Source organism: Phoxinus phoxinus, assembly GCF_949152265.1.
Source record: "Phoxinus phoxinus genome assembly, chromosome: 5".
Taxonomy (NCBI): Eukaryota; Metazoa; Chordata; class Actinopteri; order Cypriniformes; family Leuciscidae; genus Phoxinus; species Phoxinus phoxinus.
Window position 1 is genome coordinate 29712906 of NC_136880.1, and position 15129 is coordinate 29728034.

Genomic DNA, 15129 nt, shown 5'->3' on the forward strand with positions numbered 1-15129 from the left:
AAATGGAATTGAATGGGTCAGGTGGGTATTTTACTCCATCTTTTAGTTGTGTTTTTTATTAAGTTCAATGGCATATATGATACATGATACATTTTTTTACATAGGGAACATAACATCAAATGACCAGCAGCATTTTTATAATTGTTTCCTGAATTTCACCCTGGAGAAACGTGAATCATCACGATGGAAGCATGTGTGGTGTTAAAGTGTTGATAGAGGAAATGCACTCTATGTCTGTTCCCCCAAGCATCATGAAGAACATTGTGGCTTCAGGGCCAACACAATTTCCTTAATGCTCCCCCTGAGATAGGATAATGAATCTGGTTTATGACTCTAATGCCTAAGATGCAGAAATTTGGGTGGATGAAGTACATTTTGTGCCCTTGTTGGATCAACAGTGTCTCGTGCTGACCCTGGGCAGGTGATGACGTGGGCTGTCCACCTCTTTCCTCATATCGCTCAGTCTAATGCTCTGACTTCTGCCTAAAACAACCAGCAACAGGCACCTGTGAAAACAGAGGAAAGAGCAAAGAGGTGCTGAAGAGTTTAGCCACTGTCACATTGACTGTCAAACACTGCAGGAACATGCCTGCTCTCTTCAGCTGTTTCCGTTTCGATATTCTCCTCATCTTTCAACATTTGGAAGTACACTGGGTGTATATGTACTTGTTTTGTTTTTTTTTGCACAGAAAGACACCGTTCAGATCGGCGCTTGCGCTGTAAAAGGCCTTGATGATGATTAAGCTTGTTTGACCTTTTATGACTGTGCAGTGTTAACACTTATGAAGTAATATATTATTATTTCTTATGAATTTTTTATATATTTTCCAACATTGGCATTTCGGATCTGTAGAAATTAAATAGTCCTAAAACACACTTTTCCCAACTCGTATTTTGGAGGGTTTTGGATGGTAATTTTTCTGAAATGTCGTGAACATTTCCACCACATCCCCCACAATTGTGTTTAAAAGTATTCTGTGGTGGAAATAACAGTCTTTTTAATAGAAAGAGCTGACTCCTTTGTCTTACGATGGCTAATTGGATTAGATATGATTTTATGTATCCTTAATAAACACAAATCATTTAAGTTTTTTGTTTAATGTGATAAATCTAGCTTGATTTGAATTTATGTTTTCTATGAAAGTGTATATCACTAATTTTCACACACAATAGATTTTAAAATGAATGTGCATTTAACTATTTACATCAGTTTTAGAAGTATAATTTAAAAAAAATTAGAGCTGTCAAAAGATTAATCGCGATTAATCACATCCAAAATAAAAGTTTGTGTTTCCATAATATATGTGTGTGTACTGTGTATAATTATTTATATATATAAAATCACACACAATCATGTATATATTTAAGAAAAATTGGTTATATTTATATATAAAATATTTATACATAATATAAATTATATAAATGTATATACAGTATATAAAGGCAATTATTCCTTAAATATATACATGAATGTGTGTGTATTTATACATATTATTTCTACACAGTATACACACATATATTATGTAAACACAAACTTTTATTTTGGATACGATTAATCACGATTAATCTTTTGACAGCCCTAAAAAAAATATATATTGGGTTTTATTCATAAAACTGTCAACAAGACATTAATGTAACAAATAAAAACTTTTTTTTTTTGTTCCTTCTTTTTTTCACCTGGTACACAGAGCACTGAAGAGAGGCCGTCTGAATTAACAAAAGGGGGCAACAATCAATGTAACTCAAAGTGTCCCCAGCTAGAAAAAACATATGTGGCCCATTCACGTTTTGTCGGAACGTAAACAAACCTGTCTCTACTACAACTATGAAACCAAAAGCTACTGAGCAAATACAGATGGCAGAACATTTAATAATATTACTACATAAAACAAAAAGGAAAATTATACAAACAATAACAATACAGTGAAATAATCAACTAACTAACAATTATAGGATAAACATGAAACAAAGCATCATACCTTTTAGTACAGCTGCATTCTTCGTGGCATGCAAGTTCGTAGGTTAATGTTCCAATCAAAATGTGATGTTGCAAAACAGACTGTATCCAAAATGTTGCAATAGTAGCCTAATATTAATGCTAGAAAGCATGGCAATTGGCAATTAGGCAATTGTGATTGCTTTTAAAATAGTTTATTCTATTTCATCATTAAAACCCATTGTTCTGCAGAATTTCTCGAATTCTTTTATCAAAGTCAGGACCGGAATGGTGACATGTTTGAATTGTAACAAACTTGAACTTGAAGTTGAAAGCAGCAGGAATACAAACACACAAACGTGAGGATACACCGTGCCTCTCAGCCACACCATTACATCCGAACCATCCATTTGGGATTACACATGGCTACTCTTTGTTGTTGTTTTGAGATTTCTAAGGCTGGGGAAGTGCTGTTTCTCACCTCTTCCTTCAGCACTTTTTGTGTTATGTTACAGAGTGGATGTGAAGTGCCGATTACCATACCGCTTTAAAAGCATAGGACTGGAACTGTCCGGTGAAGGCCTTTCTATCTGGAGCAGCTCCACCTGTGGGAATGAAACAATGTCTTTTTGTTCACAGCATATCTATGCATCCATCAAATACAAAAATATATTTACAATACAGGTCAAAAGGTTGGAATAATTAATATATTTTAAGGAAGTATATGCTCATCAAGGCTGCATTTATTAACCAATCTGCATTTGTAACCAATCTGCAAGACTTTTTTATTTATTCCAGAGAATAACAATTGGTTTCTGAATTTAGAATGATTTCTGAAGGATCATGTGACATTGAAGACTGGAGTAATGGCTACTAAAAAATCAGCTTTACCATGGAATAAATTACATTTTAATATATATATATATATATATATATATATATATATATATATATATATATATATATAATATACTATATATATATATATATATATATATATATATAATATACTGTATATATATATATATATATATATATATATACTTTTTTTTTTTATTAATTCAGCCTTGGTGATCATTTATAACATAAAAAAAAACATAATTGTTATATATACCTTTCTTCTATCAACGATTGATTATTTCGTTGTTGTTTGTGTCATTTGGGCTGTGTAACTGGGATAGCGTTTCCTGCTGAGGCCTCTTCAGCCGGAAGCAGGGCAGCCCAAAGGCTAGGGCAGGCCTGCGATTGTAGCCCCCCACTGGGCTTGAATGAGGGTCCTGCCTCCCATCAATTTACCCCTGGGACCTGCCCCGTGGAACACAAGACTTTACAGCTCCAATCCAATCGAATCCCCAGGCAATAGAGGCCCAAGTGAAAGAGAGACAGCAGGTAGTAATAGTCACTTAAAACAGCAACAACATTCCTCTGTGGGCAACCTCGCCCTGCCTGGTGGAATCGTGGAGAATCCCACCAGGTACCAGTCATAAAAGAGACATGATAGCTGACCTCCTCTTATGTCCAGCCATACACCAGCCTAGCCCTGAAATGAGGCTAATTTATTTTGTTAGTCACCCTTGGCTAACATAAATGAAATATAACAGTATAAAGCAGTATTATGGACATTATGAAACTACAGTTGTTCAACGTGCCAGCATCCATCCAAACCGTGCACGTCAACGTGTCTGTATTGGCAGCAGTACAGTTTGACTAAGCCATAAACTAGCTGATCTAGAACTAGAGTAACCGCACCCACGTATGGTGTGAATGTATGCATGGAGTCAACTACTACTCATACGGCTCCAACAGAACCTGAATGTGCTTGCAATGGTCTGCGTGACAGAGGCATATTAAGAGGCCTGTACAAACCAGTGGTACCACTTTGCACCACGTTTGCACGCTCAAAAGGCCTGTGATCTTAGTCACTTGGACATCGCACCATTCTGAACCTGTTAGCACCCGTGAGTGAACCTGTGCGAGTTCATTTATTGGTCAAATACCTGATGTTCTCTACATAATAAGTGTTTTGTTAAAAATAATAGTTTACCCAAAAATTTTAATTCATCATTATTTACTCACTCTCATTACATTTAAATTCTGTATGGCTTTATTTAAGCTGACTGTGGAACACAAAAGGACAGTTAGAATGAATGTGGACATTAAAAAGGGGATGCAAACAATTATTTTCTTTTTGTGTTGCATTGAAGAAAGTCGTACTATTTTGGGTGAACTGATCCTTTAAGCCAACCTTCTTCTAAACTTTCTATTCATCAAAGGATCACAGTTTTCACCAAAAATATTAAGTAGAATAACATTGATATTAAGAAATGTTTCTTGAGCACCAAATCAGTTTCTTCAACTTCAACTTTATTATAGCACCATTAAAAACAACCACTTTTGACCAATGTGCTGGACAAGCAAATGGACAATCAATCAATAAAATCCATTCACTTAAAATAACATATTACAGACATAAAACCATGATAAAACCAACAACTACACAGTAAGTCAATTATGATTAAAGGTCAGAGAAAAATAAATACAGTAGCATTAGCATATTAGAGTTCATTTTGAAGAATCATGTGACTAAAGGAGTAATGGCCGCTGAAAATGTAATAAATTACATTTTATTTTAACTTGCAATGATGTTTTGTAATATTACTGTTTGTATGGGGACTTGAGCACGAGAGACTTTACCAACCCCGTAATTTTGAATGGTAATGTATATATTTGAGTGTGAAAACCATCTAAAATCATCTATAAAATGAATGCATTTCATTCCTAACATATTTGTCTGTTGTTATGAAAATTATACCCTGTGCAGTATAACACATTTTTCCAATCTCTTTTTCTTTTCAGTGTTTATAAATGGCTCCCATTGTGTGATGACTAATAGTCCAGGTAGTGGCATCCAGCTGAGTTCTGACAGTCCCTCTTCACTCTTCCCCAGGCTTAGGTGGGTTCTGCTTTGACTTGTGATTAGTCTTACTCACTACACACATCCACCCATAACGCCTGTATCGACACACAAACACTCCAGTTGTGAGACAGTTTCTTTAGACTATTCATAGACAACGCTCGTGTTTAGAAAAGATTTTGTTGACAATCGGAAACCTATTCATGGAAGTTTGGCACAATAAGTCATAATACCAACATTGTGCTGGTGTTGGCTATCAAAGATATATATATTTTTAAACTCGACCTTTATATTTGATCTCTTGGAAAATGCTGTTATTTTGTAAGTTCTAATAAAGGAATCACAGTCATGGAAAAGCACTCATACCCCCTGCCAGGATTTATGGAATTATTACAAGCTGTTCAACACAAAACAGTTCGGTGTAGATGTCCATAACAAGCCATGCAGTGAAGTTAGCTTTAGAAATAGCTATGGAGTTTAAATGAATAAACAGTTTCACAGTTCAGGCTGATTTCCAAGACAACATCAAGTGGTTAAAGGAGCGCTAACTGATTAAATGCTGCGTGCACTGCTACTTTACACATGACTGCATGGAAAATACACTTCAAACACAATACAGTACACATTTAGCAGCATTATTATTACTTTATCAAAGTGTGGTATTTCATTTAACATGGCAATTTTACAAACGTGACACTTAATGTTTACTACACTAGCAACAACAAAACTGACAAAAAAAACTAGCACTACAATTACTATTCACCAAATCTTTCTTCAGTTAACATTGTCTTATCCCCAAATCCACCATTCAAAATTACAAGTATGAAACCGTATAATCCCTCTAAAATATTCTCAATTATGGCCTATTTATCCATCATCCGTCAAGTTGTCTTCCTTTGAGAACATTAGACTGTATTATATCTAAGGCCCCACGCAGAGATCCTTCCTCTCCCTTACACTCACCTGTGTGTTCTCTATGCTGTGTCCTGGCAAGTCTGTGGGCTGCAGGGGGCCAGCGCTGACTGACAGAGACCCTGCCGTGAGAGGCGGAGAGCTCCTCATGAGCCTCAGCATGCAGCCCCTGTCCCAGGCCCGCCTTGAGGCCTCCGGCCGCTCTCGGACCTCATCCACAGACCTGTGGGGCAGGTGAGTCTGAACCACACCAAGACCCAACCTTTAATTTAACCTGGCCCACGTCTATAATGCATTGTCTCTCAGGAATGACCAATAATGACCAGAGCTAGCTAGATTTGTCTGTCCGTCCGTCCGTCCTTCCATCTGTCTGTCCATCCATCCATCCATCCATCCATCCATCCATCCATCCATCCATCCAGACTATTTTTAATGAAATTTGTTAACTTCAAGACACTGCACAAATCTATTTATGTTTCACATCATATGTGGGTGGGATAAGGTTATAGTTCACCAAAAGTCTGTGTTGCCTCTTTACATGGTAGATGAATTGTACAGTATTATGGCATGAAAAATGGGAAATGCATCACTAGATATTAGAACAGCCCGTAAAGATAATTTTCCTTAATCCATATGTCTAGAACAGTAACATCTTTTGAGAAAATGTATTTGCTCCATAGTCAGACAAATATTTTTAATTTGTTCATGTGAAATGGGTGGATTCAAATGTTATGGGTTACTGAAAGTAATTTTGAAAAGCTCCCTTGAAAGACTTTACATTATTATTTCTATCTCACGATGAGTAGCGAAGCTAGTAATTATAAGGGATTATATGTAACCATAGGGGTGTTTCTGGAGCTCCGTCTCGTGTTACAGTGGAAACTGGAGATGCGTGTCAGATCTGATTGCTGACAAATTTGTTTTATTCATTTCAATGCAGCACATTCCAGTGGCTCCATAAGGTCCTTGATTGTAGGTCATGGATGTTTGAGTTGCTCATCAACAGCGGTGGTCCACGTTCCTTCTGAACACCTTGCTGGACACTTGATCAGGGAGGGAGGGAGGGAGGGGGGGGGGGTATTCTCAGACAGGGTTAGACATGGGCTGGGTCCTCTCAGCTCCACAGGGGGTTGTGGTTTGGGCTAGCCTGGGCACACCATACTCAGCTCTAAAGGTATATGAGAGCCACGCCAAAATTCTACAGAGGCAGCCTGTTATTTTCTCTTGTCTTTGAGAACCTCACTTCCTGCAGGAGAGCAGCGTGAAATAAGATTTTTGCTGCAGGGTGCTGAAGTTAGAGATGTTTAAGGACATCAAAGTGCTTTCCTAAAATAGTTTTATGTGGACGCAGGATCTGTCATATTCTATATATATATATATATATATATATATATATATATATATATATATATAAATAACTGGTCTGAAGTGGAACTTGTTTAGTATATATATATATATGGTCTTAAGTGGAATTTGTTGAGTTGCGTGTAATTGAAGTACATTGTGTGTAAATCCTCATTTGTTTTTCAGAACAGGATTAACCTTTTTATGAATGACTTGGGCAAAATGTTTAATAACTTTTAAGTACCACTCTATTGAATATCTGAATTTACTTAGCATTATGCATTTATTTGCAGGGCTACATATCAAAAAACATCAACACATATCAGCCTAAACAGATCTTCAGCAGGGATTCAGGGCTTTCATATTCATATATGAATTTGGTGTAAATCTGAGGTTGAGTCTGGACTTGCACGTGACAAAAAAAAAAAAAAAGTACTTGAATTTGACTTTAGCTGAGTCTTTACTTGGACAATGGTTGCATAAATTTTTCGCCATCTATTTTTTCCCCCTTAAGACTGGTCCTAACTCTTTAAAGTCAGTTACATAAAAAGGTAGATTGGTCTAATTTGAATCCAAATAGTAAGACTGATAAGCCATAACTAAGTGCTGGTTGGTCAGACTAGTTCTTAAGACACAGTCTTAACTTAGCGGGTACGTTTATGCATCTGGCACCAGATCAGAAACTCTAGGTCATATGGTCGACAAGAAGAAATACTTTCTCAGAATATATACTTTCTTACACTGTGTTGTAATGTATAGTCAGTCAATTTATCACCAATTGAAGTGATTTCTCACAATAAAAGAAAAGAAAAGAAAATTCTGTCACCATCATTTGTCATTCCAAAATTGTATGACTTTCTTTCTTCTGTGAAACACAAACAAGATATTTTGAAGAATTTCTCAGTATGTTTTGTCCATAAAATTAATGTCAAAGGGGTCCAATGTAGTTTTGGACTTTGTATTATCATTGCATGACAAAAACAGTTGAAACATTCTTTAAAATATCCGCTTTTGTACTCCACAGAATAAAGTCCAACAGATTTGGACCAACATGTTGGTGAGTAAAAGATGAGCATTTTTAAATGATTTAATTTGAATCTGATATTTTGCACTATGAAATGTTTTTATTTGTGGTGTCATCTCACATCCCTAGATTGGCGTTTTCAGTTAAAACTAGTAATAAAGTCTGTTTATGTCATACTATGTGTCTGTTGTGATCTGGAAGGCTGTTTGTGCTTGTGAGATGGTTAGGTGACCTGCGCCAGGTGCAAGTCTCTGGTTGCACTATAGGTTTTGCTCCAGATGGGACAGTGTTCTGTCCTTTTCCATGATTTCACAGAAAAGCTTGTGGGGTCTTCCTGTTTCCAAGTGGCCTGGCTGGATCTGGCTCGGAGAGATATCACAATACAACACACACAGTTCCACAACCTTCCCTCATACCCCTGACACCTTGTAAATGTCACAAATAGATGATTCCATCTGGTTTGTGCAGTTGCTTCACCATCAGCATCCCCAAAACAGGCGTTGGCTCTTCATGCACAGTTATTCTTATAGCTTAAATCGCACTGAGTTTCATGCAAATGGTGTTGCGTTATAAACTGTCATGTTTTGCTGGAAGAGACGGGTAGTTTTTGCATTGTCGAGCGGTCCCAGTGGAGGAGCTGCCGGCCATTAAAAGTAATTATTCCTTTTTTGGGATGGATTTATTGTGATACAGACAGCTGAATGAGGCAACTCTCACGTCTGTGGGAAATGATAATTACAAAATGGTTTTGAAATGTGAACAAGAGGCTTTTATATACAAAACACAAAATATCTCCTAACCTCCACTGCAGTTTGGGCTAAATGAGACATACTTGAGTCTCACACTCATGTACATGGAATGAGTGTTTGAAAACACTGCTGTTGTCTTCCTGTGCCTCACTATAGAATTTTCCATGCTGAAATTGCACAATTAATCAGTGAAGTGGCTTATTTTCATGCTGTTAGCTGTGACAGAAAGAAATGGGTGTAATTTTGAAAATGGTTGCATTGGGATATCGTTTATAGAGCTCTTAAAATACCATTATGCTCAGTTTCCATGGTCATTTTTATCTTATCCATATTTGTTGTTGCTGAGCTTTTTAAATCTTACATTTCATGTTTTAGTTGTTGTCCTGATTGTTTGAATAGAAAACATATTTTGTTTGAATAGAAAACATATTTTGTTTGAAGAGAAAACATATTTTCCTGGTGTAATAAGGCCACAATTTACTGTATCTGTGACTCGGCGAGTTTTAATGTTAGTAATGTATTTTTAGTTTAGAAGCTTGAATCAGATAGACAGCATGAGTTGCATGGATCAGAGTGACTCTTAGATAGATCATAGACCTCTGGAATGTTCTCAAAGCCTTCAAAGTCCAGCTCTTTGCAGATCTCACCACTTCCGTTAGAAATGTCAACTGGGGACAGTTTGTTTGATCTCGGAGGTCCCTGGAGATCACAGCTTGAGAGGCGATGACACTGGCATAAGGAAAAAAAATGGGGAACCTGAAAGAAAGAGAGAGAAAGAGTAGAGAAGACAGAGAAGAGGCTTCAGTTACAGTGAACACAATATGTCAAAGATGGAGACGGGTTGGGGTTGGGGCGGGGGGGGGGGGGGGGGGGTGATTCCTTCTGTATTTTTAGAAAAGTGTCATTCTGAGAAAGACAGAGGTGAGAGAGAACTGGAGGAAGGGAAGCATGATCATGAGAAGGTGATACTGCCCTCTGGCAATGAGACAAATTACCACCTTTTCTTTTCGGTCTCTTGTTTTGAGAGGTGGTCAAAGCTCATGCCTGCTTATCAATGTTTCCCCTAGGCCTCAGCAACAGGTGTAGTTCTCTAAAGGATTGTATAACGGTTCCAACATTTACAGGATTTAACTGTTTTAATACCAATTATACTAAAATTATATCCAGTCCATGCCAACGTCAAATATATCTTGTTATATTAAATGGGATCATTCTAAATATTTTTGTGCAATGTCCTCTTGACTGTATATTTGCCCATTTTCTCAGGTCCTTGATTTCCGACTCATAGTTTGAAAAGTTAAAGTGCATGATAAAATAGTTTTTGGCGAATAAATAAATACATCATTTTTGTATTCTTTAGACCAGTTCCAAATATCTTTTTTTAGGAAATTGAAAGAGGGAGACCTACAAAAATATAAAAGAAAAAAAAAGTTTATATCTTGTATTTCTGAATGTACACTAAGGTTAATAAGTATCACAGAAATCACAACTTCTGGCAAAATTTAATATGATCTAATATAATCATATAAGGGAGTGATTTGTTTGTATAGTATGTATGTAGTAGTATTTATTTCCTGATTTATTACAAAAATGAGTGCTATAATAAAATAAAGCAGATAAAAGATAAGATTAAAGATAAGATTAAAAAAGTAATATATATATACAACTTATATATATGTTTATAAAGTTATTATATGAACAAGTTACATAGGACTATTATCAACTATTACATAGGAATGTTTTTTCAAGGTTTTCATAGTCAAAATTTTTACATTTGGTATCTCTGAAAAACACAAGATGTCGTTAAAATTACAATAGTATTTGCAACCATGTATTAAGAAATAATAGACAATAAAAAAAAATTCTACAGAAGTTGAAAAAGAATGTGCGAGTCTCAGGAAGTTATCCCTCACTGCATTGTCCATAACTTCACCATGCAGTTGTCTATAGGACCTATCACTGATTTACTTCATAGACACTGGAACCAATGCGAGTGATGACCGATGAATTATGGATCGCATTATGACCTTGTGACTGTCCCGACAGTGGACAAATGGAGAAGCCTCTTGGTCAATGTATTCTGGAGCAAACTGTCAAAGCCCAGAGTGTGTGTGAGCAGGTAACCGTGCTCCGTAGACAGGCAGGGTGGGGTGTCGCCATGCCATAGCCCTTGGATTTTCTCACAGTGAGATGAATAATCTTCGCCTGGTTATCCTGCTTCATGCCCCGGAGGCATCCTTAATCGCCCGCCCCCCTCCTCCTCGCTCTCAGCCAGGCCACCGCAGATCCGTTTACCCCTCCGACAGCGGTTACAAAACAGACCTCTGAAAGGAGAGGACTTGCGTTACAGTTTCTGTGTGCATGCTTTTGCTCTTTTTAATTACCTTTTGTAAGATGCACTATATGGTTTCAGGCACCTGGGAGACCTTCATATAGAAAAATACTATGGCAGTGTTTGCCTCGAGGCGCTGGCCGGGGATGTAGTACATTAAGACAAACAGTCTGTACTGCACCAGGTTCTCCAGGGATGGAGAAGAGGCTTCTAGCAGCCTTTTGCGTCCCGCCACTGGATACTGACTGCCTACAGCGGGGTTAAGGCGGGAAATATCTGCATAACAGGGAGCACACTGTAACTCTAGATTGTGGATGTAATATCAGTCCAAATGTTACAGTGTATGTCATCACATATGCAGGGGGACATCTTTTCAGTTATGCTAATGCACTTCTCTGATTGCCTTTGCACGCAATGCAGATTCTTGTGAACCAAACAGAGAAGGTTTAACAAGGAAGTGTTTTTCACCTGTCAAATTATGCATTTTCCTATTTGTAATTGTCTACCAACATTTATGTATATGTAGAGTACTTCTAAAGTATTTCTTTGGATATTATGTGTCCTTTTTTTTAATTGTAGCTTGTTTTATTATTAATATATATTACTCCAGTCTTCAGCGTTACATGATCCTTCAGAAAATGTCTTATCAATGTTGAAAACAGTTGTGCTGCTTAATATTTTTTTGCAAAACGTGAAATGTTTTTTAAGGCTTTTTTGATTAACAGAATTTCTAAAGAACAGCATTTACTTATATAAATCTTTTGTATTATAACTATACCTTTACTGTATTTTGATCAATTTAATTAATCCTTGCTGGATAAATGGATAAATGAATGCAACCCAAATTCTGTGACAACTTATTTAAAAATACATTCATTTAAGAAGCAGTATATTAGACTAAAATGTGTTAAATATGTACATTTGCTGATATACAGTACATTCTACAAAAGTGTCCTACAGTCTATGTGACACAGGATTGAGAAAGTTGGGATAAATGTTATCCTGCATAGATATGTGGGTATATATATGCACATATGAAGCAGTATATATATACGTATATTTATAGAGGCCTATGTGAGCAACTTTTAGCGTGACCTGATGACATGGTGTTTTGATAAGCCTTGTCTGAAAACTTGAAAGCCAATGATAAGATCACAGGCTCATTGATACAGAATGAGTCAACAATTCTGAGAAAGACATGAATAATCAGTAAAAAACAATTTTAATGACTTAACAATTTTTGATGTTTCGGCCCTTTATTTTGGCTATCTGCAGCTGTCAGATAAAACTAAAGGACATCTGACATAAAATAGTAAACTACCCCACAAAAGCTAATTTCACATTAGGATGCATGTTACATTCCTAAATGAAAAGCTGTTTCCCCTTCCTTACATTCCAAGGGTGAAAACAAGATTCCCAAATATTTAAAATCTGCTTACATTTTCCAATCATGTTTTTGTGACAAATATCTATGAAGATAATTACAGTATATATACATTACATGCTATGTTTATTTAGAGCTATCATGGTCCGGACTCCGGACAGGATGTTTGCTACGTCATGCAGGATGCCAGCATGTGCCACATTTAGGGGGAGAAAAGGGGGGAAGCACAAAAGATTTTATTTTTGCCGGTGGCTGTGAACATTTGCGATTGGGAACTTTATCACAACCTGCAGCAGTAATAGTGTAATTAGTTGTTGGTTTTTCTCTTCATGTGGTCCTGCTCGATCTTTATCACAGGCGCCATTTCGAGGAGTTGTGGAAAAAGGCGATGTGCAGTGATCTGGGTCCGCTCAAGTTGTGTGGTCCGTGATGGGAACTGACACGCTGTTGCTGCTGGCCTGTTTGTTTAAGAGGTTGCTTGAGCTCCCGGTTGTGTCATATCCCTGTCACAACTGATTTCGCAATTGTAATATACAGTATATATATAAATGGGAAAAAAGGTTGCAATTATGAGAAATAAAGTTGTGTGTGTGTGTGTAAACTGTGATACATGATTTTTCATGCTTCCTTAATGAATGGAAAATTCAAAATAACAAAATTTATTTGAACATAGACATTTTTGTAATATAAAAGTCCTAACTGTCATGTTTGATCAACGCATTATTGCTGATTGAAAGTATTGGCAATGACCCCAAACTGTTGAACGTTAGTGTATAAAGTCGTTTTTTTTTTTTTTAACGATGGAAACAGGCTTCCATAGTTATTATAGTAATTATTATTATATAATTACTGTATATTGAATAACTGTATATTGAATGTGGAATATGCCATTAAGCTTGTCCAGAAGTTTCTTCAATCAAGTATGTTTCTTTCTTGTCAACTTTGCAGAGCAATAGTATTAATACTGCATGTCACAAACACCACATGTGCACTTTATTTATTTTTTATTTGTAAGGCAATTTTACCAGCCATTTAAAATGTTTTATGGATTGGAGGTCAAAGGAACAGCAGGTCCTGTCCCTCTTGTGACAGCCTGTTCCTCAGTCCAGCACCTTATTGCTCTGTTAAGGTTTGATCAACAGTAATCACTTCACTACAGACCAGAGTGACCAAAGGCGGGCTGAGATAGAGTCCCAGCTCTAACGGACACACAAGAGGGGATGGAGAGATAACACTTCAGACTCTCTCAGCTAATAGATGTGTGAAGTGCACTCACGCTTTTCTCAGAATGGACTGATGCCACCATAAACGTTGAGGTAGCTTCATCTGGTTTCCTGTTCTTACACTGCTGACCATGTGGTGAGAAGGCCTGGCACAGATATACATGATACAGATGGACATCACTTCAACCGTGCTCACTTTCCTGGACAATGTCTTGGTAGATAAGCCAACCAGGGCAGTTGAAGTCAATTTGATCAAATTAGCACCCTGTAGGTTTTTTGAGAAAAAAAAAACAATAGAGAATATTTTGTAATATTTTCCAGATCTTGTAGTGTTGTGCCATCAGATCATCTGGGATCAACAAGCTCCACTGCTTATCCCACGAGGGCTAAACGTCCCCTTTCTTATTAAAGACCTGAGGCTTGTGAAACGCTGTTATCTGACTGTTGAAGAACAACTAAGACAAGGGCGAGCTCAGACACTCTTATCTCTAATGGACTCATTACCCTCATATCCTGGGTAAAATACTGTAAACTACTGCGCTGGAGCATCAGTATAAACAAGTGATGCCTTCTTAATATATGCGAGTCACTTCCTTCATTTGTTTTTGTATGCTTTATTTTAAGTCACGTTTAAAAGTTTCATTTTCAATATGTTGGTTTGGTGCTCAGGGAATCATTTATATTTATCAATATCAATGATGAAAACAGTTGTGCTGTTTAACATTTTTTAGCATTGTCTGATGAATAGAAAGCTCGAAAGAACAGCATTTATTTAAAAATGTTTTTTTTTTTTGTGTGTGTGTGTGGTAATAATGTAAAAGTCAGTCACATTTGATCAATTGAATGTATTGTAGAATACATGTACTGTATTTTTCACAAACACCTACGCACTTAATTATTTTATTGTTGTTTATAAGATTTTGCCAATGATGTAAAACGCTATTAATTCTTCGTTTGCTCATATAGTACCACTCTGCAGTAAACCATTATTTTATTTTAATAATGATAATGTAATCTCTCTTCAAATGTACTAATGTTTTACCTTAATTGTAAAAGGTGCTGTAGAAAAGCTGAAAATAACACATTGTTTACATTAATTACATATTTTAATTATTAACATAAGCTCTGTGAAAATTCTTCTTCCTTGTTCCGCTTAAGTGTCACATGTTCTAAACACATGCAACATATTTTCATAATGTTCTCCTTCTTTAATTTTTCCTTTATGCCTTTGTCCTTCACTGCACTGACAGTAGATGTCTTTAGGCAATATAGGGTGGTTCGATTTAGTGCTCTGCCACGTGAGAGGGCTCG

The 15129-nt window shown here is 36.6% G+C and overlaps 1 long non-coding RNA gene across 2 annotated transcripts in view; it reads left to right on the forward strand.

Moving 5' to 3' along the window:
* LOC306999646 overlaps positions 1-8168 on the forward strand; it is a 28292-nt gene extending 20124 nt beyond the window's left edge. For both annotated transcript variants that reach the window (XR_013797888.1, XR_013797890.1), the window contains 3 exons: positions 4793-4889; positions 5845-5996; positions 8131-8168. This is a non-coding gene — a long non-coding RNA (uncharacterized lncRNA). The remainder of the gene's footprint in view (positions 1-4792; positions 4890-5844; positions 5997-8130) is intronic.
* The last annotated feature ends 6961 nt before the right edge of the window (positions 8169-15129 follow it).